This window comes from Pimephales promelas, chromosome 10 (assembly GCF_988280905.1).
Source record: "Pimephales promelas chromosome 10, fPimPro1.hap1.1, whole genome shotgun sequence".
In the NCBI taxonomy this organism is placed as follows: domain Eukaryota; kingdom Metazoa; phylum Chordata; class Actinopteri; order Cypriniformes; family Leuciscidae; genus Pimephales; species Pimephales promelas.
This window is the reverse complement of record NC_142778.1, coordinates 17,157,049-17,163,752: the sequence shown is the minus strand read 5'-3', so window position 1 is coordinate 17,163,752 and position 6,704 is coordinate 17,157,049. Positions and strand designations below refer to the sequence as shown.

The 6,704-nt window shown below is 41.3% G+C and overlaps 1 long non-coding RNA gene across 1 annotated transcript; it reads right to left on the bottom strand.

Moving 5' to 3' along the window:
• Positions 1-4,591: 4,591 nt before the first annotated feature.
• LOC148977379 (uncharacterized) lies at positions 4,592-6,497 on the bottom strand. Its single transcript, XR_016145439.1, has 3 exons — positions 6,404-6,497; positions 6,044-6,112; positions 4,592-4,710 (listed from the first exon to the last, which is right to left on the bottom strand). It is a non-coding gene; the product is annotated as an uncharacterized LOC148977379 (long non-coding RNA).
• Between the last annotated feature and the right edge of the window lie 207 nt (positions 6,498-6,704).

The window sequence follows — 6,704 nt, the reverse complement described above, 5'->3', positions numbered from 1 at the left end:
TTTTATGAAGTGACATCTCATTCATCTACTGATACTAAAACTAAAGGTGTCCTAATTTTAGTGCGGAGGCCTTTAATTATCAATATTTTGGATAAAGGTTCTGACATGGATGGTAGAGTAGCGGACATAAAGACAGTAGGAATATTGTATTTCTTTCAGTCTACGCTCCATGTACTCCTGATCCTGCTTTCCTCTCTTTACTCTCAGTTTATCTTTTGAAATTCTCTGGTTGTGAAATTGTAATGGGTGCAGATATGAATTCTGTAATGTCCCATACTTTAGGTAGATCTGGACCAAAGGAATCACACTCTCAAGCTCTTTGTTCGGATAAATTACGACAATGTGCAACTTCATCTTCACTGGTAGATCTTTGGCGATTACTAAACCCTTCTGCTAGGTCATTCACTTTCTTCTCCGCTCCTCATAAAACCTATTCACGAATCGAATATATTTTTATTTCTACCACTTAAGCTCCAGCTGCTCAAGATGCAGATATTTTTCCCCTATCTCTGTCTGATCATGACTGTCACGTGTGGGTTTTGTTGTGTTTCGTATATCACGTGATTCCTTGTTTGTCATGTGATCCTGCCATGTGTCTTGTCTTTTGTTATGTTGTTGCTCAGTGTCCACAGGTGTTTCTTATCTACCACACCCCCTTGTTATCTTGATTAGCTTGTTTGTCTGTGTATTTATACCCCTGTGTTTCAGTTGTTGGCTGTCGGTTGTTGTTTAAATGTTACTCGGTTCCTGCCTGTTTCTCTGTCCTGTTCTGAGGTCCCTGGATTATCGGTTAGTGGTGTTAATAAATGCTTGCGATTGGATTCGCTCTCTGTTTCGTTCCTGACCAGATGTGACAGAACAACCGACCTCCAAATGAATCCAGCAGCACAGATTATGCGTCTCCGTCAAAGAGATCAGTCCTTAGGGGAGTATATTATGGACTTTATTAAGCTGGCACCTGTCTCATCTTTTGATGAGGTGTGCCTGATGGTATTCTTCAGAGGAGGGCTATCCGAACCACTCTACTCCTTTATGCCACTCCATCACCCTAGCTGTAGTCTGAAGGACTATATCATCCAGGCTGTTTTGCTGAACGATTCTCTGTCCGCCAAGACCGACCTGCCGGAGCTCAGCCCTGCCGAGCCTGCGCTCACCGTCAGCCATGCCGAGCCTGCGCTCACCGTCGGCCCTGCCGAGCCTGCGCTCACCGTCACTTCTGCCGAGCCGGAGACGCTTCACGTCGCTTCTGCCGAGCCCGTCCAGCCTGAGCCCGTCCAGCCCGAGCCCATCCAGCCCGAGCCAGTCCCTTCTGTCCAGCGAGAGACGGTCCACGCCCCGTCTGCCCCTAATCTGGGGACTCAACCCAAATATTTTTTTGGGGGGGGCCCAGTGTCCCAGCCGCGGCCGCCCGAAGGGTCTTCACCGCCGTGGCCGCCCGAAGGGTCTTCACCGCCGTGGCCGCCCGAGGGGTCTTCACTGCCTTGGCCGCCCGAGGGGTCTCCTCCACCCTGGTCGCCTGCACAGCATTCTTCGCCCTAGTCGTCTGCTCCGCCCTGGTCGCCTGCACGGCTTGGTTCACCCTGGTCCTGTTCCCCTGCACAGACTTGGCCCTCCTTCCCTCCCCCAGGACCACCTCCGCGTCACCACCCTCCTGAACTTGGGTTTTGGGTTTTGTTTTGGGTGTTACACTAGGGGCGTCGGGAGCCGCCCATGAGGGGGGGGGCTATGTCACGTGTGGGTTTTGTTGTGTTTCATATATCACGTGATTCCTTGTTTGTCATGTGATCCTGCCATGTGTCTTGTCTTTTGTTATGTTGTTGCTCAGTGTCCACAGGTGTTTCTTATCTACCACACCCCCTTGTTATCTTGATTAGCTTGTTTGTCTGTGTATTTATACCCCTGTGTTTCAGTTGTTGGCTGTCGGTTGTTGTTTAAATGTTACTCGGTTCCTGCCTGTTTCTCTGTCCTGTTCTGAGGTCCCTGGATTATCGGTTAGTGGTGTTAATAAATGCTTGCGATTGGATTCGCTCTCTGTTTCGTTCCTGACCAGATGTGACAATGACGGTAATCTGTGCAGTTTATCGTTGGTCCCTCGGCAATCTCGGGCCCCTAGATGGCGATTCAACCCTAAGCTGTTACAGGATGAAAATTTTTGCAGTCAGTTCAGAAAAAGGTTTGCTGAGTTTATTGAATATAACCAAGGGTCAGTGGATGATCCACAAACACTTTGGAATGCGGTTAAAGGGTTTATAAGGAATAACTCAATTTCATATGCCTCTTTCCTCCAGAAAAAATGACACAAAAAGATAGTTGAGCTGGAGTTGCAGCTTCAGAACTTGACAAGAGATAATTGTGGCATGGGGGGCGTGGTTCAGCGCTGTCTGCGGAGGGAGAGCGGGGGAGGAGTCGAGCGGGAGGTAAGCTGGTCAAGTTCAAATGATAAACACCTGTCTGTAATTTCAGTGATTGGCGTGGGGAGAGTATTTTAGCGGGCCAGTTGGACGCTACAGTTGAGAGAGAGCCTGGAGCTTGTGTGCTGGTGCTTGGGTCTGGAGCTGAACGTTGATCGCTGATCGAGACTGAAAGAAGCTGTAATCAGCGGGAAGAGTGCCACGTCAGTGACTGAAGGAAGCTGTGAATCAGTTGGAAAGAGTTTGATCGATCGTGACTGTTTGAGTTTATTGCGAAGAGCGCTAAGGCGGTGTGGAAAGAGTATTTCTGTGTATAATAAAGCACACAAGCTCTAGTATTCGCCGACCCCTTTGTCTTCTTCCATCACCCACCCTGAACCGTATCACAATAATCAACGATTTTTTTTCGTACAATACACTCAGCAAAATCATGGCAGTTAGGATTGAACTCAACTCATTACTGAGATCCAGGGCAGAATTTTTGATTCAGAGATCCAGGCAGAATTACTATTTTCAGGGAGAAGACCAAGCCACCTTTTAGCTCTGAGAATACGTTATAGTGAAAAGTTTGCCAACATTCCTGCGGTGAAATCCCAATCGGGGGACATTACGACAGATGCTTAAGATATTAATACCACTTTTTGCACTTTTTATTCTAACCTTTATAGTTCTTCTGGTAGTGACCCTGACTTTTCTACATCCTAGGCTTTCGGATTCAGATTCTGAATATCTGGCTGAACCGATTACTCTTCAGGAGCTGGAGTTAGCAGCTAAATCCATGAACAAGGCAAAATCCCCAGGCACAGATGGTATTCCAATCGAATTATATACTACATTTTGGTCTGATTTAGGTCCTCTAATGTTGGATATGATACATTTTTCAGTTTCGCAAGGTTCATTTGACTCATCGATTAATATAGCTATTACTTCTCTCCTTTAAAAAAAAGACAAAGATCTGACTTCCTGCTCTAGCTATCGGCCACTTTCTTTGATTGGGACGGATGTTAAATTGTATGCTCAAGTGTTGGACCGACGTTTTGAGAGGTTTATGAATAGATTAGTTCATCATGACCAGACAGGGTTCATTAAGTCTCGTTCCGCCGCGGATAACTTGCGCAGGCTATTTGAGTGAACGCGAGGGAACGCTGGCGCAACCTGCTGCCACTGCTCGCCGGTAAAACTCGTATCTTTTAACTGTTGGACTCATCTTATGGCTTAATAACTTTTTTGGATTTGCCTGCACTACTGTTGTCTGAGCCCACACAGTTAACACACTGTTCTGGTCTGAGCCACATCTTGTGTCTATAGACCATTTAACAAGATGTAAACAACACTGGTCCAGAAGCACTTCCTGTTTCAGTTTTTTAACACTACATAAAAGCTGAGATAAAATACAACCACAACATTTAAAACTGAATTAGAAAGGTAAACAAACATCTTTTAGATGTTTTCTTTACATGTGAAATAAAGAAAACAGTTACAAACTGAAACAGCCCAGCTGGCATTTTAACGTTGATTCACCGGTGAAACAACGTCAGGGACCAAGGTTGGATCAACATTGGATTATGTTTCGATTTTGCAAATCTAATCAACGTTGATTTTGCAACGTTGTTTCACCGTTGACATCATGAATGTTGTTTCACTGTTGATGTCGCGACGTTGTTTCACGGTCTCTCCTTTCAATAAGGGTGAGTACTAGTTGTATGTCGAAGTTAAACCAACATTTAATTATGCTTCGGTTTTGCAAATTGAATCAACGTTGCTATCGTGATAATGTTTCAGTCTTACCTTTCAACATGGGAGAATATAATTATACATTAAATTACAACGTAGTTTGAATACACGATCATAACAATGCTAACTGATGTAGTGATTAACATACTGTAGCCTACACTAAAACATTGTTTAATGTCAAATGACTGACAGCAATGGCTTAATTACAAACACATTTAATAAAGAGTTAGCACATGCTCAAGATTGTAAAACAAGTTTTATTTTGGAAAACAAAACAAAAAAGTCTAAAAATACTTTCTACATCTGAAAACATTTAACTTGCAGTGCTTTCAAAGTAATGTTAAAGTAAAGTACAAATCTCAATGGAATACTTAAAAGAGTTTTTGTTCAATTACAGTAAAACATTTAATATTTAAAGTGTACAGTAACAGTAGAAAAACTTAGCATCTCAATAAAATGCAACAGCCTTTTGCATTGCTCTAGTAGAGTCCCAGCTCGAGGTCCGTTCAGATGCCATTGCTTCCTCTTGCTCCCTCTTCACTTCTTGTCTGCTCTCTGTACGATCCTGTAGCTCATAAATAAAAGCAAAAACAGTTAACTGAATACAAAATAATTTACAAGATTTTCACTTCACTATTCAATAACAGTCGAGTTGAAAAAGTATACAACACTATCCAAGGCATGTTATGTATTCAGATGTAAATGTACAATATCAACCATTAACAAGCAGTTCTTCAGAGCCCCAAGGTGGAATTGATTGCTGCTTAATATTAAAGGTCACTTTGAAATTAATTTTTGATATGTTTTATCTTACCTCAAGGGCATCCAAGATGTAGGTGTCTTTGTTTCCACAGTATTTTCAATTTTGACATTTTTAGGTCAAACCGTTCTTGTCTGTCAGTCATATAATGGAGGTCTATGGTCACCACCTCAAAGAGCATGCACAGAGAAGTCCAGATTAAACATGATTTAATGACTCGTAAATGTAAGTACACATTGATGGCCTAAGACACGAAATGAGCGGTTTGTGTGAGAAAACCAACAGTATTTAGGCCTATATCGTTTTTACCTCTTATAACCACAGCCACGTCCAAGTGATCTGAAGGCATAATCGGTCTGCACAAGCGCCGGAAGTGATTCATTGTTTACACAGAGATTTCGGAAGTTTTAACTGTCACTGGGATCTAAACATATTTAGATATATAGGAAATCGCAATAAAACTTCCGAATCTCTGTGTAAACAATGAATGACACACGCAAGAGATCACTCCCGGTGCATGCGCAGACCGAAGCGCCATTCCTTCAATCAGTTGGACGTGGCTGTGGTTACAAGAGGTAAAAACGAAATAAATACTGTTCGTTTTCTCACACAAACCACTCGTTTCGTGTCTTAGGCCATCAATGTGTACTTACATTTACGAGTCATTCAATCATGTTTAATCTGGACTTCTCTGTGCATTCTCTTTGAGGTGGGCCCCATAAATCTCCATTACATGACTGACAGACAAGAACGGTTTGACCTAAAAATGTCAAAATTGAAAATACTGTGGAAACAAAGACACCATCTTGGATGCCCTTGAAGTAAGATAAAACATATCAAAAATTAATTTCAAAGTGAACTATCCCTTTGAACCGTGATTCATTTTTCAGGATTCGTTGAAAGTTCAAGAGAAAAGCAATTAATTAATATATATATATATATATATATATTTTGCATTACTATAAATGTCTTTACTGTCACTTTTGATCAATTTAATGTGTCCTTTCTGAAGAAAAGTATTTCTATTTTATAAAAATAAAAATAAAAAAAATCATATTGACCCCAAACTTTTGAACGGTAGTGTACATTTTTATTAAATTGAGTAAAATCAAATCATAAAAGCTCAATGAATGCATACCAGAAGTGATAGCAGCTAAAGAAAAATCCTCCACCAAATTGCCAGTAATCATATGGATCCTTGGTGAGTCTGGAAGGGGAAACAAGACATGATTCAATGAAAAGCCCTAAAAAAAGCAGGAGTTTTTTTCCATTCCATAAACAATCTTAAAATGTATTTAATGCTACAAACGTTTGCCATTATAACACATTCACACAACATGAACAGAGTACTGTCATCTTTGAGACTGTTAGTTATTACATGATTAAAATGTAAACACATATTTAAAGCATGGCATCCCAGAAAAATGTGTATCATAGAAAGGGAAGCACACAAAAAAGCCAACTGGTACATCAAAATCAAGCCATAATATAATGTTACCTGCAGCCTTTATCCTGTTATGACATGTCTGAGGGTCTTTCCCTTAATGTTTTCAAGTGAATTAAAGACAGGACTGATGAAGGTAGGTGACATGACCTTTCACTGCGGCACTTCAGAGGAAGAAAGACAAAAGTACAAAAAGTTACTCAGACTTTCTATCAGTAAATGTCTTTCTTTGATGATGAGAATCATACTTTATACTTTATATTAATCCCAGTGTAGGTTTTCGAAAGAGTGTGTAAAATTGACAAGAAACAAAACAAAAACAACTTACTGTAGTTGGTGGATTTGTCTCTATTTG